The following is a 22,151-nucleotide window of genomic DNA, read 5'->3' as shown; positions in this document are numbered from 1 at the left end:
AAGTCATCCGGTCGGTTTAAAGCGAGCAACCGCCGGTTCTTACCATCTTTCGGGTCCCGACGACTTGCTCTTGCCGGAGCCGGTCCATGCAGGGCACGGCCCCGCACCCGTCGACCCTGAGAGGCGGCGGGATCGCGCCTGGCGCGGCGCGATCCGAAGTGCCTTCGGGATGCACTATAACAGTGGCCGACCTGGCGCCTTTCGATTCAAGTCATCCGGTCGGTTTAAAGCGAGCAACCGCCGGTTCTTACCATCTTTCGGGTCCCGACGACTTGCCCTTGCCGGAGCCGGTCCATGCAGGGCGCGGCCCGGCCCAGCGCGGCCCAGCGCGGCCCAGCGCGGCCCAGCCCCCGTCGACCCTGAGGGGCGGCGGCATCGCGCGGCTCGATCCGAAGTGCCTTCGGGATTCACTCCAACAGTGGCCGACCTGGCGCCCTTCGATTCAAGTCATCCGGTCGGTTTAAAGCGAGCAACCGCCGGTTCTTACCATCTTTCGGGTCCCGACGACTTGCTCTTGCCACGCCGGTCCATGCAGGGCGCGGCCCAGCTCCCGTCGACCCTGTGGGCCGGCGGCATCGCGCGGCTCGATCCGAAGTGCCTTCGGGATGCACTCCAACAGTGGCGGACCTGGCGCCCTTAGATTCAAGTCATCCGGTCGGTTTAAAGCGAGCAACCGCCGGTTCTTACCATCTTTCGGGTCCCGACGACTTGCTCTTGTCGGAGCCAGTCCATGCGGGGCGCGGCCCAGCCCCCGTCGACCCTGAGCGGCGGCGGCATCGCGCGGCTCGATCCGAAGTGCCTTCGGGATTCACTCCAACAGTGGCCGACCTGGCGCCCTTCGATTCAAGTCATCCGGTCGGTTTAAAGCGAGCAACCGCCGGTTCTTACCATCTTTCGGGTCCCGACGACTTGCTCTTGTCGGAGCCGGTCCATGCAGGGCGCGGCCCAGCCCTCGTCGACCCTGAGCGGCGGCGGCATCGCGCGGCTCGATCCGAAGTACCTTCGGGATTCACTCCAACAGTGGCTGACCTGGCGCCCTTCGATTCAAGTCATCCGGTCGGTTTAAAGCGAGCAACCGCCGGTTCTTACCATCTTTCGGGTCCCGACGACTTGCTCTTGTCGGAGCCGGTCCATGCAGGGCGCGGCCCAGCCCCCGTCGACCCTGAGCGGCGGCGGCATCGCGCGGCTCGATCCGAATTACCTTCGGGATTCACTCCAACAGTGGCTGACCTGGCGCCCTTCGATTCAAGTCATCCGGTCGGTTTAAAGCGAGCAACCGCCGGTTCTTACCATCTTTCGGGTCCCGACGACTTGCTCTTGCCGCGCCGGTCCATGCAGGGCGCGGCCCGCGACCATGAAAGGCGGCGGGATCGCGCCTGGCGCGGCCCGATCCGAAGTGCCTTCGGGATGCACGCGGCGCCATCCGAAGTGCCTTCGGGATGCACTCCAACAGTGGCCGACCTGGCGCCCTTCGATTCAAGTCATCCGGTCCGTTCAAAGCAAGCAACCGCCGGTTCTTACCATCTTTCGGGTCCCGACGACTTGCTCTTGCCGGAGCCGGTCCATGCAGGGCGCGGCCCTGCACCCGTCGACCCTGAGAGGCGGCGGCATCGCGCGGCTCGATCCGAAGTGCCATCGGGATTCACTCCAACAGTGGCCGACCTGGCGCCCTTCGATTCAAGTCATCCGGTAGGTTCAAAGCGAGCAACCGCCGGTTCTTACCATCTTTCGGGTCCCGACGACTTGCTCTTGCCGGAGCCGGTCCATGCAGGGCACGGCCCCGCACCCGTCGACCCTGAGAGGCGGCGGGATCGCGCCTGGCGCGGCGCGATCCGAAGTGCCTTCGGGATGCACTATAACAATGGCCGACCTGGCGCCCTTCGATTCAAGTCATCCGGTCGGTTTAAAGCGAGCAACCGCCGGTTCTTACCATCTTTCGGGTCCCGACGACTTGCTCTTGCCGGAGCCGGTCCATGCAGGGCGCGGCCCAGCCCCCGTCGACCCTGAGCGGCGGCGGCATCGCGCGGCTCGATCCGAAGTGCCTTCGGGATTCACTCCAACAGTGGCCGACCTGGCGCCCTTCGATTCAAGTCATCCGGTCGGTTTAAAGCGAGCAACCGCCGGTTCTTACCATCTTTCGGGTCCCGACGACTTGCTCTTGCCGCGCCGGTCCATGCAGGGCGCGGCCCGCGACCATGAGAGACGGCGGGATCGCGCCTGGCGCGGCCCGATCCGAAGTGCCTTCGGGATGCACTCCAACAGTGGCCGACCTGGCGCCTTTCGATTCAAGTCATCCGGTCGGTTTAAAGCGAGCAACCGCCGGTTCTTACCATCTTTCGGGTCCTGACGACTTGCTCTTGTCGGAGCCGGTCCATGCAGGGCGCGGCCCAGCCCCCGTCGACCCTGAGCGGCGGCGGCATCGCGCGGCTCGATCCGAAGTACCTTCGGGTTAGGGCAGCCCCCGTCGACCCTGAGGGGCGGCGGCATCGCGCGGCTCGATCCGAAGTGCCTTCGGGATTCACTCCAACAGTGGCCGACCTGGCGCCCTTCGATTCAAGTCATCCGGTCGGTTCAAAGCGAGCAACCGCCGGTTCTTACCATCTTTCGGGTCCCGACGACTTGCTCTTGCCGGAGCCGGTCCATGCAGGGCGCGGCCCGGCCCAGCGCGGCCCAGCGCGGCCCAGCCCCCGTCGACCCTGAGGGGCGGCGGCATCGCGCGGCTCGATCCGAAGTGCCTTCGGGATTCACTGCAACAGTGGCCGACCTGGCGCCCTTCGATTCAAGTCATCCGGTCGGTTCAAAGCGAGCAACCGCCGGTTCTTACCATCTTTCGGGTCCCGACGACTTGCTCTTGTCGGAGCCGGTCCATGCAGGGCGCGGCCCCGCACCCGTCGACCCTGAGAGGCGGCGGGATCGCGCCTGGCGCAACGCGATCCGAAGTGCCTTCGGGATGCACTATAACAGTGGCCGACCTGGCGCCCTTCGATTCAAGTCATCCGGTCGGTTTAAAGCGAGCAACCGCCGGTTCTTACCATCTTTCGGGTCCCGACGACTTGCTCTTGTCGGAGCCGGTCCATGCAGGGCGCGGCCCAGCCCCCGTCGACCCTGAGGGGCGGCGGCATCGCGCGGCTCGATCCGAAGTGCCTTCGGGATTCACTCCAACAGTGGCCGACCTGGCGCCCTTCGATTCAAGTCATCCGGTCGGTTCAAAGCGAGCAACCGCCGGTTCTTACCATCTTTCGGGTCCCGACGACTTGCTCTTGCCGGAGCCGGTCCATGCAGGGCGCGGCCCGGCCCAGCGCGGCCCAGCGCGGCCCAGCGCGGCCCAGCGCAGCCCAGCCCCCGTCGACCCTGAGGGGCGGCGGCATCGCGCGGCTCGATCCGAAGTGCCTTCGGGATTCACTCCAACAGTGGCCGACCTGGCGCCCTTCGATTCAAGTTATCCGGTCGATTTAAAGCGAGCAACCGCCGGTTCTTACCATTTTTCGGGTCCCGACGACTTGCTCTTGTCGGAGCCGGTCCATGCAGGGCGCGGCCCTGCCCCCGTCGACCCTGAGCGGCGGCGGCATCGCGCGGCTCGATCCGAAGTGCCTTCAGGATTCACTCCAACAGTGGCCGACCTGGCGCCCTTCGATTCAAGTCATCCGGTCGGTTTAAAGCGAGCAACCGCCGGTTCTTACCATCTTTCGGGTCTCGACGACTTGCTCTTGCCGCGCCGGTCCATGCAGGGCGCGGCCCGCGACTATGAGAGGCGGCGGGATCGCGCCTGGCGCGGCGCGTTCCGAAGTGCCTTCGGGATGCACTCCAACAGTGGCCGACCTGGCGCCCTTCGATTCAAGTTATCCGGTCGGTTTAAAGCGAGCAACCGCCGGTTCTTACCATCTTTCGGGTCCCGACGACTTGCTCTTGCCGGAGCCGGTCCATGCAGGGCGCGGCCCAACGCGGCCCAGCCCCCGTCGACCCTGAGCGGCGGCGGCATCGCGCGGCTCGATCCGAAGTGCCTTCGGGATTCATTCCAACAGTGGCCGACCTGGCGCCCTTCGATTCAAGTCATCCGGTCGGTTCAAAGCGAGCAACCGCCGGTTCTTACCATCTTTCGGGTCCCGACGACTTGCTCTTGCCGGAGCCGGTCCATGCAGGGCGCGGCCCAGCCCCCGTCGACCCTGAGCGGCGGCGGCATCGCGCGCCTCGATCCGAAGTGACTTCGGGATTCACTCCAACAGTGGCCGACCTGGCGCCCTTCGATTCAAGTCATCCGGTCGGTTCAAAGCGAGCAACCGCCGGTTCTTACCATCTTTCGGGTCCCGACGACTTGCTCTTGCCGGAGCCGGTCCATGCAGGGCGCGGCCCGGCCAAGCGCGGCCCAGCGCGGCTCAGCCCCGGTCGACCCTGAGGGGCAGCGGCATCGCGCGGCTCGATCCGAAGTGCCTTCGGGATTCACTGCAACAGTGGCCGACCTGGCGCCCTTCGATTCAAGTCATCCGGTCGGTTCAAAGCGAGCAACCGCCGGTTCTTACCATCTTTAGGGTCCCGACGACTTGCTCTTGCCGGAGCCGGTCCATGCAGGGCACGGCCCCGCACCCGTCGACCCTGAGAGGCGGCGGGATCGCGCCTGGCGCGGCGCGATCCGAAGTGCCTTCGGGATGCACTATAACAGTGGCCGACCTGGCGCCCTTCGATTCAAGTCATCCGGTCGGTTCAAAGCGAGCAACCGCCGGTTCTTACCATCTTTCGGGTCCCGACGACTTGCTCTTGCCGAGCCGTTCCATGCAGGGCGCGGCCCCGCACCCGTCGACCCTGGGAGGCGGCGGGATCGCGCCTGGCGCGGCGCGATCCGAAGTGCCTTCGGGATGCACTACAACAGTGGCCGACCTGGCGCCCTTCGATTCAAGTCATCCGGTCCGTTCAAAGCGAGCAACCGCCGGTTCTTAGCATCTTTCGGGTCCCGACGACTTGCTCTTGCCGCGCCGGTTCATGCAGGGCGCGGCCCGCGACCATGAGAGGCGGCGGGATCGCGCCTGGCGCGGCGCGATCCGAAGTGCCTTCGGGATGCACTCCAACAGTGGACGACCTGGCGCCCTTCGATTCAAGTCATCCGGTCGGTTTAAAGCGAGCAACCGCCGGTTCTTACCATCTTTCGGGTCCCGACGACTTGCTCTTGCCACGCCGGTCCATGCAGGGCGCGGCCCAGCTCCCGTCGACCCTGTGGGCCGGCGGCATCGCGCGGCTCGATCCGAAGTGCCTTCGGGATGCACTCCAACAGTGGCCGACCTGGCGCCCTTCGATTCAAGTCATCCGGTCGGTTTAAAGCGAGCAACCGCCGGTTCTTACCATCTTTCGGGTCCCGACGACTTGCTCTTGCCGAGCCGTTCCATGCAGGGCGCGGCCCCGCACCCGTCGACCCTGGGAGGCGGCGGGATCGCGCCTGGCGCGGCGCGATCCGAAGTGCCTTCGGGATGCACTCCAACAGTGGCCGACCTGGCGCCCTTCGATTCAAGTCATCCGGTCCGTTCAAAGCGAGCAACCGCCGGTTCTTAGCATCTTTCGGGTCCCGACGACTTGCTCTTGCCGCGCCGGTTCATGCAGGGCGCGGCCCGCGACCATGAGAGGCGGCGGGATCGCGCCTGGCGCGGCGCGATCCGAAGTGCCTTCGGGATGCACTCCAACAGTGGACGACCTGGCGCCCTTCGATTCAAGTCATCCGGTCGGTTTAAAGCGAGCAACCGCCGGTTCTTACCATCTTTCGGGTCCCGACGACTTGCTCTTGTCGGAGCCAGTCCATGCGGGGCGCGGCCCAGCCCCCGTCGACCCTGAGCGGCGGCGGCATCGCGCGGCTCGATCCGAAGTGCCTTCGGGATTCACTCCAACAGTGGCCGACCTGGCGCCCTTCGATTCAAGTCATCCGGTCGGTTTAAAGCGAGCAACCGCCGGTTCTTACCATCTTTCGGGTCCCGACGACTTGCTCTTGTCGGAGCCGGTCCATGCAGGGCGCGGCCCAGCCCTCGTCGACCCTGAGCGGCGGCGGCATCGCGCGGCTCGATCCGAAGTACCTTCGGGATTCACTCCAACAGTGGCTGACCTGGCGCCCTTCGATTCAAGTCATCCGGTCGGTTTAAAGCGAGCAACCGCCGGTTCTTACCATCTTTCGGGTCCCGACGACTTGCTCTTGTCGGAGCCGGTCCATGCAGGGCGCGGCCCAGCCCCCGTCGACCCTGAGCGGCGGCGGCATCGCGCGGCTCGATCCGAATTACCTTCGGGATTCACTCCAACAGTGGCTGACCTGGCGCCCTTCGATTCAAGTCATCCGGTCGGTTTAAAGCGAGCAACCGCCGGTTCTTACCATCTTTCGGGTCCCGACGACTTGCTCTTGCCGCGCCGGTCCATGCAGGGCGCGGCCCGCGACCATGAAAGGCGGCGGGATCGCGCCTGGCGCGGCCCGATCCGAAGTGCCTTCGGGATGCACGCGGCGCCATCCGAAGTGCCTTCGGGATGCACTCCAACAGTGGCCGACCTGGCGCCCTTCGATTCAAGTCATCCGGTCCGTTCAAAGCAAGCAACCGCCGGTTCTTACCATCTTTCGGGTCCCGACGACTTGCTCTTGCCGGAGCCGGTCCATGCAGGGCGCGGCCCAGCACCCGTCGACCCTGAGAGGCGGCGGCATCGCGCGGCTCGATCCGAAGTGCCATCGGGATTCACTCCAACAGTGGCCGACCTGGCGCCCTTCGATTCAAGTCATCCGGTCGGTTCAAAGCGAGCAACCGCCGGTTCTTACCATCTTTCGGGTCCCGACGACTTGCTCTTGCCGGAGCCGGTCCATGCAGGGCACGGCCCCGCACCCGTCGACCCTGAGAGGCGGCGGGATCGCGCCTGGCGCGGCGCGATCCGAAGTGCCTTCGGGATGCACTATAACAATGGCCGACCTGGCGCCCTTCGATTCAAGTCATCCGGTCGGTTTAAAGCGAGCAACCGCCGGTTCTTACCATCTTTCGGGTCCCGACGACTTGCTCTTGCCGGAGCCGGTCCATGCAGGGCGCGGCCCAGCCCCCGTCGACCCTGAGCGGCGGCGGCATCGCGCGGCTCGATCCGAAGTGCTTTCGGGATTCACTCCAACAGTGGCCGACCTGGCGCCCTTCGATTCAAGTCATCCGGTCGGTTTAAAGCGAGCAACCGCCGGTTCTTACCATCTTTCGGGTCCCGACGACTTGCTCTTGCCGCGCCGGTCCATGCAGGGCGCGGCCCGCGACCATGAGAGACGGCGGGATCGCGCCTGGCGCGGCCCGATCCGAAGTGCCTTCGGGATGCACTCCAACAGTGGCCGACCTGGCGCCTTTCGATTCAAGTCATCCGGTCGGTTTAAAGCGAGCAACCGCCGGTTCTTACCATCTTTCGGGTCCTGACGACTTGCTCTTGTCGGAGCCGGTCCATGCAGGGCGCGGCCCGGCCCAGCGCGGCCCAGCCCCCGTCGACCCTGAGGGGCGGCGGCATCGCGCGGCTCGATCCGAAGTGCCTTCGGGATGCACTCCAACAGTGGCCGACCTGGCGCCCTTCGATTCAAGTCATCCGGTCGGTTCAAAGCGAGCAACCGCCGGTTCTTACCATCTTTCGGGTCCCGACGACTTGCTCTTGCCGGAGCCGGTCCATGCAGGGCGCGGCCCCGCCCCCGTCGACCCTGAGGGGCGGCGGCATCGCGCGGCTCGATCCGAAGTGCCTTCGGGATTCACTCCAACAGTGGCCGACCTGGCGCCCTTCGATTCAAGTCATCCGGTCGGTTCAAAGCGAGCAACCGCCGGTTCTTACCATCTTTCGGGTCCCGACGACTTGCTCTTGCCGGAGCCGGTCCATGCAGGGCGCGGCCCGGCCCAGCGCGGCCCGGCCCAGCGCGGCCCAGCCCCGGTCGACCCTGAGGGGCGGCGGCATCGCACGGCTCGATCCGAAGTGCCTTCGGGATTCTCTCCAACAGTGGCCGACCTGGCGCCCTTCGATTCAAGTCATCCGGTCGGTTCAAAGCGAGCAACCGCCGGTTCTTACCATCTTTCGGGTCCCGACGACTTGCTCTTGCCGGAGCCGGTCCATGCAGGGCACGGCCCCGCACCCGTCGACCCTGAGAGGCGGCGGGATCGCGCCTGGCGCGGCGCGATCCGAAGTGCCTTCGGGATGCACTATAACAGTGGCCGACCTGGCGCCCTTCGATTCAAGTCATCCGGTCGGTTTAAAGCGAGCAACCGCCGGTTCTTACCATCTTTCGGGTCCCGACGACTTGCTCTTGTCGGAGCCGGTCCATGCAGGGCGCGGCCCAGCCCCCGTCGACCCTGAGGGGCGGCGGCATCGCGCGGCTCGATCCGAAGTGCCTTCGGGATGCACTCCAACAGTGGCCGACCTGGCGCCCTTCGATTCAAGTCATCCGGTCGGTTCAAAGCGAGCAACCGCCGGTTCTTACCATCTTTCGGGTCCCGACGACTTGCTCTTGCCGGAGCCGGTCCATGCAGGGCGCGGCCCGGCCAAGCGCGGCCCAGCGCGGCTCAGCCCCGGTCGACCCTGAGGGGCGGCGGCATCGCGCGGCTCGATCCGAAGTGCCTTCGGGATTCACTGCAACAGTGGCCGACCTGGCGCCCTTCGATTCAAGTCATCCGGTCGGTTCAAAGCGAGCAACCGCCGGTTCTTACCATCTTTAGGGTCCCGACGACTTGCTCTTGCCGGAGCCGGTCCATGCAGGGCACGGCCCCGCACCCGTCGACCCTGAGAGGCGGCGGGATCGCGCCTGGCGCGGCGCGATCCGAAGTGCCTTCGGGATGCACTAGAACAGTGGCCGACCTGGCGCCCTTCGATTCAAGTCATCCGGTCGGTTTAAAGCGAGCAACCGCCGGTTCTTACCATCTTTCGGGTCCCGACGACTTGCTCTTGCCGGAGCCGGTCCATGCAGGGCGCGGCCCGGCCCAGCGCGGCCCAGCGCGGCCCAGCGCGGCCCAGCCCCGGTCGACCCTGAGGGGCGGCGGCATCGCGCGGCTCGATCCGAAGTGCCTTCGGGATTCACTCCAACAGTGGCCGACCTGGCGCCCTTCGATTCAAGTCATCCGGTCGGTTTAAAGCGAGCAACCGCCGGTTCTTACCATCTTTCGGGTCCCGACGACTTGCTCTTGCCACGCCGGTCCATGCAGGGCGCGGCCCAGCTCCCGTCGACCCTGTGGGCCGGCGGCATCGCGCGGCTCGATCCGAAGTGCCTTCGGGATGCACTCCAACAGTGGCGGACCTGGCGCCCTTAGATTCAAGTCATCCGGTCGGTTTAAAGCGAGCAACCGCCGGTTCTTACCATCTTTCGGGTCCCGACGACTTGCTCTTGCCGAGCCGTTCCATGCAGGGCGCGGCCCCGCACCCGTCGACCCTGAGAGGCGGCGGGATCGCGCCTGGCGCGGCGCGATCCGAAGTGCCTTCGGGATGCACTCCAACAGTGGCCGACCTGGCGCCCTTCGATTCAAGTCATCCGGTCCGTTCAAAGCGAGCAACCGCCGGTTCTTAGCATCTTTCGGGTCCCGACGACTTGCTCTTGCCGCGCCGGTTCATGCAGGGCGCGGCCCGCGACCATGAGAGGCGGCGGGATCGCGCCTGGCGCGGCGCGATCCGAAGTGCCTTCGGGATGCACTCCAACAGTGGACGACCTGGCGCCCTTCGATTCAAGTCATCCGGTCGGTTTAAAGCGAGCAACCGCCGGTTCTTACCATCTTTCGGGTCCCGACGACTTGCTCTTGTCGGAGCCAGTCCATGCGGGGCGCGGCCCAGCCCCCGTCGACCCTGAGCGGCGGCGGCATCGCGCGGCTCGATCCGAAGTGCCTTCGGGATTCACTCCAACAGTGGCCGACCTGGCGCCCTTCGATTCAAGTCATCCGGTCGGTTTAAAGCGAGCAACCGCCGGTTCTTACCATCTTTCGGGTCCCGACGACTTGCTCTTGTCGGAGCCGGTCCATGCGGGGCGCGGCCCAGCCCTCGTCGACCCTGAGCGGCGGCGGCATCGCGCGGCTCGATCCGAAGTACCTTCGGGATTCACTCCAACAGTGGCTGACCTGGCGCCCTTCGATTCAAGTCATCCGGTCGGTTTAAAGCGAGCAACCGCCGGTTCTTACCATCTTTCGGGTCCCGACGACTTGCTCTTGTCGGAGCCGGTCCATGCAGGGCGCGGCCCAGCCCCCGTCGACCCTGAGCGGCGGCGGCATCGCGCGGCTCGATCCGAAGTCCCTTCGGGATTCACTCCAACAGTGGCTGACCTGGCGCCCTTCGATTCAAGTCATCCGGTCGGTTTAAAGCGAGCAACCGCCGGTTCTTACCATCTTTCGGGTCCCGACGACTTGCTCTTGCCGCGCCGGTCCATGCAGGGCGCGGCCCGCGACCATGAAAGGCGGCGGGATCGCGCCTGGCGCGGCCCGATCCGAAGTGCCTTCGGGATGCACGCGGCGCCATCCGAAGTGCCTTCGGGATGCACTCCAACAGTGGCCGACCTGGCGCCCTTCGATTCAAGTCATCCGGTCCGTTCAAAGCAAGCAACCGCCGGTTCTTACCATCTTTCGGGTCCCGACGACTTGCTCTTGCCGGAGCCGGTCCATGCAGGGCGCGGCCCAGCCCCCGTCGACCCTGAGGGGCGGCGGCATCGCGCGGCTCGATCCGAAGTGCCTTCGGGATTCACTGCAACAGTGGCCGACCTGGCGCCCTTCGATTCAAGTCATCCGGTCGGTTCAAAGCGAGCAACCGCCGGTTCTTACCATCTTTCGGGTCCCGACGACTTGCTCTTGCCGCGCCGGTCCATGCAGGGCGCGGCCCGCGACCATGAAAGGCGGCGGGATCGCGCCTGGCGCGGCCCGATCCGAAGTGCCTTCGGGATGCACGCGGCGCCATCCGAAGTGCCTTCGGGATGCACTCCAACAGTGGACGACCTGGCGCCCTTCGATTCAAGTCATCCGGTCCGTTCAAAGCGAGCAACCGCCGGTTCTTACCATCTTTCGGGTCCCGACGACTTGCTCTTGCCGGAGCCGGTCCATGCAGGGCGCGGCCCAGCCCCCGTCGACCCTGAGCGGCGGCGGCATCGCGCGGCTCGATCCGAATTACCTTCGGGATTCACTCCAACAGTGGCTGACCTGGCGCCCTTCGATTCAAGTCATCCGGTCGGTTTAAAGCGAGCAACCGCCGGTTCTTACCATCTTTCGGGTCCCGACGACTTGCTCTTGCCGCGCCGGTCCATGCAGGGCGCGGCCCGCGACCATGAGAGGCGGCGGGATCGCGCCTGGCGCGGCGCGATCCGAAGTGCCTTCGGGATGCACTCCAACAGTGGCCGACGTGGCGCCCTTCGATTCAAGTCATCCGGTCGGTTTAAAGCGAGCAACCGCCGGTTCTTACCATCTTTCGGGTCCCGACGACTTGCTCTTGTCGGAGCCGGTCCATGCAGGGCGCGGCCCAACACCCGTCGACCCTGAGCGGCGGCGGCATCGCGCGGCTCGATCCGAAGTGCCTTCGGGATTAATTCCAACAGTGGCCGACCTGGCGCCCTTCGATTCAAGTCATCCGGTCGGTTCAAAGCGAGCAACCGCCGGTTCTTACCATCTTTCGGGTCCCGACGACTTGCTCTTGCCGGAGCCGGTCCATGCAGGGCACGGCCCCGCACCCGTCGACCCTGAGAGGCGGCGGCATCGCGCGGCTCGATCCGAAGTGCCTTCGGGATGCACTCCAACAGTGGCCGACCTGGCGCCCTTCGATTCAAGTCATCCGGTCGGTTTAAAGCGAGCAACCGCCGGTTCTTACCATCTTTCGGGTCCCGACGACTTGCTCTTGTCGGAGCCGGTCCATGCAGGGCGCGGCCCAGCCCCCGTCGACCCTGAGCGGCGGCGGCATCGCGCGGCTCGATCCGAATTACCTTCGGGATTCACTCCAACAGTGGCTGACCTGGCGCCCTTCGATTCAAGTCATCCGGTCGGTTTAAAGCGAGCAACCGCCGGTTCTTACCATCTTTCGGGTCCCGACGACTTGCTCTTGCCGCGCCGGTCCATGCAGGGCGCGGCCCGCGACCATGAAAGGCGGCGGGATCGCGCCTGGCGCGGCCCGATCCGAAGTGCCTTCGGGATGCACGCGGCGCCATCCGAAGTGCCTTCGGGATGCACTCCAACAGTGGACGACCTGGCGCCCTTCGATTCAAGTCATCCGGTCCGTTCAAAGCGAGCAACCGCCGGTTCTTACCATCTTTCGGGTCCCGACGACTTGCTCTTGTCGGAGCCGGTCCATGCAGAGCGCGGCCCAGCCCCCGTCGACCCTGAGCGGCGGCGGCATCGCGCGGCTCGATCCGAATTACCTTCGGGATTCACTCCAACAGTGGCTGACCTGGCGCCCTTCGATTCAAGTCATCCGGTCGGTTTAAAGCGAGCAACCGCCGGTTCTTACCATCTTTCGGGTCCCGACGACTTGCTCTTGCCGCGCCGGTCCATGCAGGGCGCGGCCCGCGACCATGAAAGGCGGCGGGATCGCGCCTGGCGCGGCCCGATCCGAAGTGCCTTCGGGATGCACGCGGCGCCATCCGAAGTGCCTTCGGGATGCACTCCAACAGTGGCCGACCTGGCGTCCTTCGATTCAAGTCATCCGGTCCGTTCAAAGCGAGCAACCGCCGGTTCTTACCATCTTTCGGGTCCCGACGACTTGCTCTTGCCGGAGCCGGTCCATGCAGGGCACGGCCCTGCACCCGTCGACCCTGAGAGGCGGCGGCATCGCGCGGCTCGATCCGAAGTGCCTTCGGGATTCACTGCAACAGTGGCCGACCTGGCGCCCTTCGATTCAAGTCATCCGGTCGGTTCAAAGCGAGCAACCGCCGGTTCTTACCATCTTTCGGGTCCCGACGACTTGCTCTTGCCGCGCCGGTCCGGTCCATGCAGGGCGCGGTCCCGCACCCGTCGACCCTGAGAGGCGGCGGGATCGCGCCTGGCGCGGCGCCATCCGAAGTGCCTTCGGGATGCACTCCAACAGTGGCCGACCTGGCGCCCTTCGATTCAAGTCATCCGGTCCGTTCAAAGCGAGCAACCGCCGGTTCTTAGCATCTTTCGGGTCCCGACGACTTGCTCTTGCCGAACCGTTCCATGCAGGGCGCGGCCCCGCACCCGTCGACCCTGAGAGGCGGCGGGATCGCGCCTGGCGCGGCGCGATCCGAAGTGCCTTCGGGATGCACTATAACAATGGCCGACCTGGCGCCCTTCGATTCAAGTCATCCGGTCGGTTTAAAGCGAGCAACCGCCGGTTCTTACCATCTTTCGGGTCCCGACGACTTGCTCTTGCCGGAGCCGGTCCATGCAGGGCGCGGCCCAGCCCCCGTCGACCCTGAGCGGCGGCGGCATCGCGCGGCTCGATCCGAAGTGCCTTCGGGATTCACTCCAACAGTGGCCGACCTGGCGCCCTTCGATTCAAGTCATCCGGTCGGTTTAAAGCGAGCAACCGCCGGTTCTTACCATCTTTCGGGTCCCGACGACTTGCTCTTGTCGGAGCCGGTCCATGCAGGGCGCGGCCCAGCCCTCGTCGACCCTGAGCGGCGGCGGCATCGCGCGGCTCGATCCGAAGTACCTTCGGGATTCACTCCAACAGTGGCTGACCTGGCGCCCTTCGATTCAAGTCATCCGGTCGGTTTAAAGCGAGCAACCGCCGGTTCTTACCATCTTTCGGGTCCCGACGACTTGCTCTTGTCGGAGCCGGTCCATGCAGGGCGCGGCCCAGCCCCCGTCGACCCTGAGCGGCGGCGGCATCGCGCGGCTCGATCCGAATTACCTTCGGGATTCACTCCAACAGTGGCTGACCTGGCGCCCTTCGATTCAAGTCATCCGGTCGGTTTAAAGCGAGCAACCGCCGGTTCTTACCATCTTTCGGGTCCCGACGACTTGCTCTTGCCGCGCCGGTCCATGCAGGGCGCGGCCCGCGACCATGAAAGGCGGCGGGATCGCGCCTGGCGCGGCCCGATCCGAAGTGCCTTCGGGATGCACGCGGCGCCATCCGAAGTGCCTTCGGGATGCACTCCAACAGTGGCCGACCTGGCGCCCTTCGATTCAAGTCATCCGGTCCGTTCAAAGCAAGCAACCGCCGGTTCTTACCATCTTTCGGGTCCCGACGACTTGCTCTTGCCGGAGCCGGTCCATGCAGGGCGCGGCCCTGCACCCGTCGACCCTGAGAGGCGGCGGCATCGCGCGGCTCGATCCGAAGTGCCTTCGGGATTCACTCCAACAGTGGCCGACCTGGCGCCCTTCGATTCAAGTCATCCGGTCGGTTCAAAGCGAGCAACCGCCGGTTCTTACCATCTTTCGGGTCCCGACGACTTGCTCTTGCCGGAGCCGGTCCATGCAGGGCACGGCCCCGCACCCGTCGACCCTGAGAGGCGGCGGGATCGCGCCTGGCGCGGCGCGATCCGAAGTGCCTTCGGGATGCACTATAACAGTGGCCGACCTGGCGCCCTTCGATTCAAGTCATCCGGTCGGTTTAAAGCGAGCAACCGCCGGTTCTTACCATCTTTCGGGTCCCGACGACTTGCTCTTGCCGGAGCCGGTCCATGCAGGGCGCGGCCCAGCCCCCGTCGACCCTGAGCGGCGGCGGCATCGCGCGGCTCGATCCGAAGTGCCTTCGGGATTCACTCCAACAGTGGCCGACCTGGCGCCCTTCGATTCAAGTCATCCGGTCGGTTTAAAGCGAGCAACCGCCGGTTCTTACCATCTTTCGGGTCCCGACGACTTGCTCTTGCCGCGCCGGTCCATGCAGGGCGCGGCCCGCGACCATGAGAGACGGCGGGATCGCGCCTGGCGCGGGCCGATCCGAAGTGCCTTCGGGATGCACTCCAACAGTGGCCGACCTGGCGCCTTTCGATTCAAGTCATCCGGTCGGTTTAAAGCGAGCAACCGCCGGTTCTTACCATCTTTCGGGTCCTGACGACTTGCTCTTGTCGGAGCCGGTCCATGCAGGGCGCGGCCCGGCCCAGCGCGGCCCAGCCCCCGTCGACCCTGAGGGGCGGCGGCATCGCGCGGCTCGATCCGAAGTGCCTTCGGGATGCACTCCAACAGTGGCCGACCTGGCGCCCTTCGATTCAAGTCATCCGGTCGGTTCAAAGCGAGCAACCGCCGGTTCTTACCATCTTTCGGGTCCCGACGACTTGCTCTTGCCGGAGCCGGTCCATGCAGGGCGCGGCCCCGCCCCCGTCGACCCTGAGGGGCGGCGGCATCGCGCGGCTCGATCCGAAGTGCCTTCGGGATTCACTCCAACAGTGGCCGACCTGGCGCCCTTCGATTCAAGTCATCCGGTCGGTTCAAAGCGAGCAACCGCCGGTTCTTACCATCTTTCGGGTCCCGACGACTTGCTCTTGCCGGAGCCGGTCCATGCAGGGCGCGGCCCGGCCCAGCGCGGCGCAGCGCGGCCCAGCGCGGCCCAGCGCGGCCCAGCCCCGGTCGACCCTGAGGGGCGGCGGCATCGCACGGCTCGATCCGAAGTGCCTTCGGGATTCACTCCAACAGTGGCCGACCTGGCGCCCTTCGATTCAAGTCATCCGGTCGGTTCAAAGCGAGCAACCGCCGGTTCTTACCATCTTTCGGGTCCCGACGACTTGCTCTTGCCGGAGCCAGTCGGCCGGAGCTCAAGGGATTTACCCGAGGCCGCAATTCGCTTTCGGATTGTCGACGCTCAATGTGTTCTGCAATTCACATCAATTCTCGCAACTGGCTGGGGTCCTTCATCGCTTGTCACGGGTCTGTACGCCACAGGTCGGACCGCTCCATAAGCGGCCCGATTCGGCGCTGGGCTCGACGGCCCGGCTTCACTCGCCGTTGTGTCCCCATGTGTGGTCCACGGCTCCGAAAGGGGACTAACTTCCCGGCTGCGCTTTTTGATTTAAGTCATTCGGTCGGTTCAAAGCGAGCAACCGCCGGTTCTTACCATCTTTCGGGTCCCGACGACTTGCTCTTGTCGGAGCCGGTCCATGCAGAGCGCGGTCCCGCACCCGTCGACCCTGAGAGGCGGCGGGATCGCGCCTGGCGCGGCGCCATCCGAAGTGCCTTCGGGATGCACTCCAACAGTGGCCGACTTGGCGCCCTTCGATTCAAGTCATCCGGTCCGTTCAAAGCGAGCAACCGCCGGGTCTTACCATCTTTCGGGTCCCGACGACTTGCTCTTGCCGCGCCGGTCCGGTCCATGCAGGGCGCGGTCCCGCACCCGTCGACCCTGAGAGGCGGCGGGATCGCGCCTGGCGCGGCGCCATCCGAAGTGCCTTCGGGATGCACTCCAACAGTGGCCGACCTGGCGCCCTTCGATTCAAGTCATCCGGTCCGTTCAAAGCGAGCAACCGCCGGTTCTTAGCATCTTTCGGGTCCCGACGACTTGCTCTTGCCGAACCGTTCCATGCAGGGCGCGGCCCCGCACCCGTCGACCCTGAGAGGCGGCGGGATCGCGCCTGGCGCGGCGCCATCCGAAGTGCCTTCGGGATGCACTCCAACAGTGGCCGACCTGGCGCCCTTCGATTCAAGTCATCCGGTCCGTTCAAAGCGAGCAACCGCCGGTTCTTAGCATCTTTCGGGTCCCGACGACTTGCTCTTGCCGCGCCGGTTCATGCAGGGCGCGGCCCGCCACCATGAGAGGCGGCGGGATCGCGCCTGGCGCGGCGCGATCCGAAGTGCCTTCGGGATGCACTCCAACAGTGGCCGACCTGGCGCCCTTCGATTCAAGTCATCCGGTCGGTTTAAAGCGAGCAACCGCCGGTTCTTACCATCTTTCGGGTCCCGACGACTTGCTCTTGTCGGAGCCGGTCCATGCAGGGCGCGGCCCAACACCCGTCGACCCTGAGCGGCGGCGGCATCGCGCGGCTCGATCCGAAGTGCCTTCGGGATTCATTCCAACAGTGGCCGACCTGGCGCCCTTCGATTCAAGTCATCCGGTCGGTTTAAAGCGAGCAACCGCCGGTTCTTACCATCTTTTGGGTCCCGACGACTTGCTCTTGCCACGCCGGTCCATGCAGGGCGCGGCCCAGCTCCCGTCGACCCTGTGGGCCGGCGGCATTGCGCGGCTCGATCCGAAGTGCCTTCGGGATGCACTCCAACAGTGGCCGACCTGGCGCCCTTCGATTCAAGTCATCCGGTCGGTTTAAAGCGAGCAACCGCCGGTTCTTACCATCTTTCGGGTCCCGACGACTTGCTCTTGCCGGAGCCGGTCCATGCAGGGCGCGGCCCCGCCCCCGTCGACCCTGAGGGGCGGCGGGATCGCGCCAGTCAAGGGATTTACCCCAGGCCGCAATATTATGCTTAAATTCGGCCTCAAGTCGCGTTTCTTTACGGTCTCCTAGCAAAGCTGCGCCGCTCGTCGACGCTCAATGTGTTCTGCAATTCGGACAGCGGACAACCGGCGTATTCTCGATGAGCCGCCGACCCGCGAAGGCCGGCGCCAAGCCGATGCGAGGACCTCACTAAAACGCTCGATCGGTTTGGACCACCCAGTGCTCTCCATGTATGGCCAATGGCCCTGAATGCGGAGTAACTTCCCGGTTTCACTTGGTAAAACATTGTAACTGCTTCACTTTTGTCAAGACTTCAACGATATAACCACGAAATGTTATAGCTTGTAACTGCCAGCCGCGCCCTGCCTTGCCTTGCTTGTTAACTCGCCGCCTTTATCTTCTAGCTTGTAGAACTGCAGGTCGGAGCGCAGCGCTTCGTTCTTTAGCGGCGACCGCACCTCTGTCCGATATCGTCTCTGAGCCAGCGGCGCGACTGCGGACAGTAGCGATTCTGCCCTGCGCGTCTCATTTACCAGTCGACATGCTGGGTTGCTTGGTTCGATTCCTACTTTGGCAAAGGGGCAAAGAGGGCTAAGAGGGCAAAGAGGGCAAATGGGGCAAAGGGGCAAAGGGGCAAAGAGGGCAAAGAGGGCAAATGGGGCAAAGGGAGCAAAGGGGCAAAAAGGGGCAAATGGGGCAAAGGAGGCAAAGGAGGCAAATGGGGCAAAAGGGGCAAAGGAGGCAAAGGGGCTAAAGGGGGCAGAGGGGGCTAAAGGGGCAAAGAGGGAAAGGGGACAAATGGAGCAAAATGGGCAAAGGGGGCAAAGGGGGCAAAGGGGGAAAAGGTGGCAAAGAGGGAAAAAGGGGAAAATGGGGGAAAAGGGGGCAAAGGGTGTAAAGTGGGCAAAGGGGGCAAAGGGGGCAAAGTGAGCAAAGGGGGCAAAGGGGAAAAAAGGGGAAAAAGGGGCAAAAGGGGCAAAATGAGGAAAGGGGGAAAAGGGGGCAAAGGGGGTAAAGGGGGTAAAGGGGAAAAGGGGGCAAAAGGGGCAAAAGGGGCAAAGGAGGCAAAAGGGGCAAATGGGGCAAAATGGGCAGAGGTGGCAAAGGAGGTAAAGGGGCAGAGAGGGAAAGGGGGCAAAATGGGGAAAAGGGGGTAAAAGGGGCAAAATGGGCAAAAAGTGCAAGTGGGGCAAATTGGGCAACGTGAGCAAAGGGGGCAAAGGGGGAAAAGGGGGCAAAGGGGGCAAAAGGGACAAAAGGGGCAAAAGGGCTAATGGGGAAAATTCAAATAGAAATGCAAAAACAAATACAAGGACAAATGCAAATACAAAACAAAATGTAATGCACACCAAAAATAAATAAAACACCAAATACAAATACCTAATACCAATTAATTAAACCTAAAACAATACAGCAAACCACATCAGCAAACGATTGAAGAAAAACGCCTGTCCCTTCACATGGAACTAAGAAAACGCAAAAATCCCTAAAGGGAGCAAAGGGGGCAAATTCAAAGACAAATACAAATACAAAGTCAAATACAAATACAAAGTCTGTCCCTTCACATGGAGCTAAGAGAACGCAAAAATCCCTAAAGGGAGCACAGGGGGCAAATTCAAATACAAATGCAAATGCTAATGCTAATGCAAATGCAAATGTAAATACAAAGACAAAGACAAAGACAAAGACAAAGACAAAGACAAACACAAATACAAGGACAAATGCAAATACAAAATCTGTATTTTCACATGGAGCTAAGACAACGCAAAAATCAATCTAATCTAATCAAATCAAATCAATCATTCTATCAAAGTCAATCAAAATCAATCAATATCAATCAAAATCAAAATCAATTCAAACCAAATCAACTCAACTCAAATGTAATCAATTCAAATCACAACAAAATCAAATCTAATAATAACAATCACCAATCAAGAATCTCTAACCCTAACCCTAACCCTAACCCTAACCCTAACCCTAACCCTAACCCTAACCCTAACCCTAACCCTAACCCTAACCCTAACCCTAACCCTAACCCTAACCCTAACCCTAACCCTAACCCTAACCCTAACCCTAACCCTAACCCTAACCCTAACCCTAACCCTAACCCTAACCCTAACCCTAACCCTAACCCTAACCCTAACCCTAACCCTAACCCTAACCCTAACCCTAACCCTAACCCTAACCCTAACCCTAACCCTAACCCTAACCCTAACCCTAACCCTAACCCTAACCCTAACCCTAACCCTAACCCTAACCCTAACCCTAACCCTAACCCTAACCCTAACCCTAACCCTAACCCTAACCCTAACCCTAACCCTAACCCTAACCCTAACCCTAACCCTAACCCTAACCCTAACCCTAACCCTAACCCTAACCCTAACCCTAACCCTAACCCTAACCCTAACCCTAACCCTAACCCTAACCCTAACCCTAACCCTAACCCTAACCCTAACCCTAACCCTAACCCTAACCCTAACCCTAACCCTAACCCTAACCCTAACCCTAACCCTAACCCTAACCCTAACCCTAACCCTAACCCTAACCCTAACCCTAACCCTAACCCTAACCCTAACCCTAACCCTAACCCTAACCCTAACCCTAACCCTAACCCTAACCCTAACCCTAACCCTAACCCTAACCCTAACCCTAACCCTAACCCTAACCCTAACCCTAACCCTAACCCTAACCCTAACCCTAACCCTAACCCTAACCCTAACCCTAACCCTAACCCTAACCCTAACCCTAACCCTAACCCTAACCCTAACCCTAACCCTAACCCTAACCCTAACCCTAACCCTAACCCTAACCCTAACCCTAACCCTAACCCTAACCCTAACCCTAACCCTAACCCTAACCCTAACCCTAACCCTAACCCTAACCCTAACCCTAACCCTAACCCTAACCCTAACCCTAACCCTAACCCTAACCCAAACCCTAACCCTAACCCTAACCCTAACCCTAACCCTAACCCTAACCCTAACCCTAACCCTAACCCTAACCCTAACCCTAACCCTAACCCTAACCCTAACCCTAACCCTAACCCTAACCCTAACCCTAACCCTAACCCTAACCCTAACCCTAACCCTAACCCTAACCCTAACCCTAACCCTAACCCTAACCCTAACCCTAACCCTAACCCTAACCCTAACCCTAACCCTAACCCTAACCCTAACCCTAACCCTAACCCTAACCCTAACCCTAACCCTAACCCTAACCCTAACCCTAACCCTAACCCTAACCCTAACCCTAACCCTAACCCTAACCCTAACCCTAACCCTAACCCTAACCCTAACCCTAACCCTAACCCTAACCCTAACCCTAACCCTAACCCTAACCCTAACCCTAACCCTAACCCTAACCCTAACCCTAACCCTAACCCTAACCCTAACCCTAACCCTAACCCTAACCCTAACCCTAACCCTAACCCTAACCCTAACCCTAACCCTAACCCTAACCCTAACCCTAACCCTAACCCTAACCCTAACCCTAACCCTAACCCTAACCCTAACCCTAACCCTAACCCTAACCCTAACCCTAACCCTAACCCTAACCCTAACCCTAACCCTAACCCTAACCCTAACCCTAACCCTAACCCTAACCCTAACCCTAACCCTAACCCTAACCCTAACCCTAACCCTAACCCTAACCCTAACCCTAACCCTAACCCTAACCCTAACCCTAACCCTAACCCTAACCCTAACCCTAACCCTAACCCTAACCCTAACCCTAACCCTAACCCTAACCCTAACCCTAACCCTAACCCTAACCCTAACCCTAACCCTAACCCTAACCCTAACCCTAACCCTAACCCTAACCCTAACCCTAACCCTAACCCTAACCCTAACCCTAACCCTAACCCTAACCCTAACCCTAACCCTAACCCTAACCCTAACCCTAACCCTAACCCTAACCCTAACCCTAACCCTAACCCTAACCCTAACCCTAACCCTAACCCTAACCCTAACCCTAACCCTAACCCTAACCCTAACCCTAACCCTAACCCTAACCCTAACCCTAACCCTAACCCTAACCCTAACCCTAACCCTAACCCTAACCCTAACCCTAACCCTAACCCTAACCCTAACCCTAACCCTAACCCTAACCCTAACCCTAACCCTAACCCTAACCCTAACCCTAACCCTAACCCTAACCCTAACCCTAACCCTAACCCTAACCCTAACCCTAACCCTAACCCTAACCCTAACCCTAACCCTAACCCTAACCCTAACCCTAACCCTAACCCTAACCCTAACCCTAACCCTAACCCTAACCCTAACCCTAACCCTAACCCTAACCCTAACCCTAACCCTAACCCTAACCCTAACCCTAACCCTAACCCTAACCCTAACCCTAATTCCATTGCAACCCTAACCCTAACCCTAACCCTAACCCTAACCCTAACCCTAACCCTAACCCTAACCATTTCATACAGTGAAAAATAATTTTTTTTTGCGAAACTATGCAATTCTTTTTGTTTGTAACTAACGTCATTAAAAAATGTCTAAGAAAGTTTTTTTACGTACTAAAAGTGAAAATTATTGAAAAAAAATTGTCTTTTCAAAAAATTTTTTCTAAGACATTTCATACAGTGCAAAATGATTTTTTTTGTTCATTAATAATAGGGTGCCAGTCATGTGGAAACCACTGAAAATTTTTCCTGAGACATTTCATTGCAAATTGCACACATTAAAGTTTTTTTTTATCTTCATTAATAATGGCAGCCAATCATGTGGAAACCACTGAAAAGTTTTCCTGAGACATTTCATTGCAAAGTGCACACATTAAAGTTTTTTTTTATGTTCATTAATAATGGCAGCCAGTCATGTGGAAACCACTGAAAAATTTTCCTGAGACATTTCATTGCAAATTGCACACATTAAAGTTTTTTTTTATCTTC

Source organism: Aplidium turbinatum, chromosome 12 (genome assembly GCF_918807975.1).
Source record: "Aplidium turbinatum chromosome 12, kaAplTurb1.1, whole genome shotgun sequence".
NCBI classification, from domain to species: domain Eukaryota; kingdom Metazoa; phylum Chordata; class Ascidiacea; order Aplousobranchia; family Polyclinidae; genus Aplidium; species Aplidium turbinatum.
Note: the sequence above shows the minus strand (reverse complement) of the source record.